Below are 1,200 nucleotides of genomic sequence, written 5' to 3' on the forward strand. Positions count from 1 at the left end.
GCAATGGCTTGTGCTGTAAGATAGAGAATTGACAAATGGGACCTCATAAAACTGCTAAGCTTCTGTAAGGCAAAAGACACTGTCAATAAGACAAAAAGGACACCAACAGATTGGGAAAGGATCTTTACCAATCCTAAATCAGATAGGGGACTAATATCCAATATATATAAAGAACTCAAGAATATGGACTCCAGAAAATCAAATAACCCCATTAAAATATGGGGTACAGAGCTAAACAAAAAAATTCTCAACTGAGGAATAAGGAATGGCTGAGAAGCACCTGAAAAAGTGTTCAACATCCTTAATCATCAGGGAAATGTAAATCAAAACAACACTGAAATTTCACCTCACACCAGTCAGAATGTCTAAGATCAAAAATTCATGTGACAGCAGATCCTGGTGAGGATGTGGAGAAAGAGGAACACTTCTCCATTGTTGGTGGGATTGCAAGCTGGTACAACCACTCTGGAAAACAGTCTGGCAGTTTCTCAGAAAATTGGACATAGTACTATGGGAAGATCCAGCAATTCCTCTTCTGGGCATAAACCCAGAAGATATTCCAACTTGTAATTGGGACACTTACTCCACTATGTTCATAGCAACCTTATTTATAATAGCCGAAAGCTGGAAATAACCCAGATGTCCCTCAACAGAGGAATGGATACAGAAAATGTGGTACATTTACACAATGGAGTACTACTCAGCAATTAAAAAACAATGAATTCATGAAATTCTTAGGCAAATGGATGCATCTGGAGGATATCATCCTGAGTGAGGTAACCCAGTCACAAAAGAACACACATGGTATGCATTCACTGATAAGTGGATAGTAGCCCAGAAATTTAGAATACCCAAGATACAATTTGCAAAACACATGAAACTCAAGGAGAAGGAAAACTAAGGTGTGGATACTTCATTCCTTCTTAGAATGGGGAACAAAATATTCATGGAAGGAGTTACAGAGACAAAGTTCAGAGCTAAAAGGGAAGTAAAGACCATCCAGAGACTGCCCCACCTGGGGATCCATCCCATATAGAACCACCAAACCCAGGCACTATTGCATATGCCAGCAAGGTTTTGCTAACATGACCCTGACATAGCTCTCTCTTGTGAGTCTGTGCCAATGCCTGGCAAATACAGAAGTGAATGTCCACAGTCATCTATTGGATGGAACACAGGGCCCCTAATGAAGGAGCTAGA

Source organism: Mus caroli, chromosome 10 (genome assembly GCF_900094665.2).
Source record: "Mus caroli chromosome 10, CAROLI_EIJ_v1.1, whole genome shotgun sequence".
NCBI classification, from domain to species: Eukaryota; Metazoa; Chordata; class Mammalia; order Rodentia; family Muridae; genus Mus; species Mus caroli.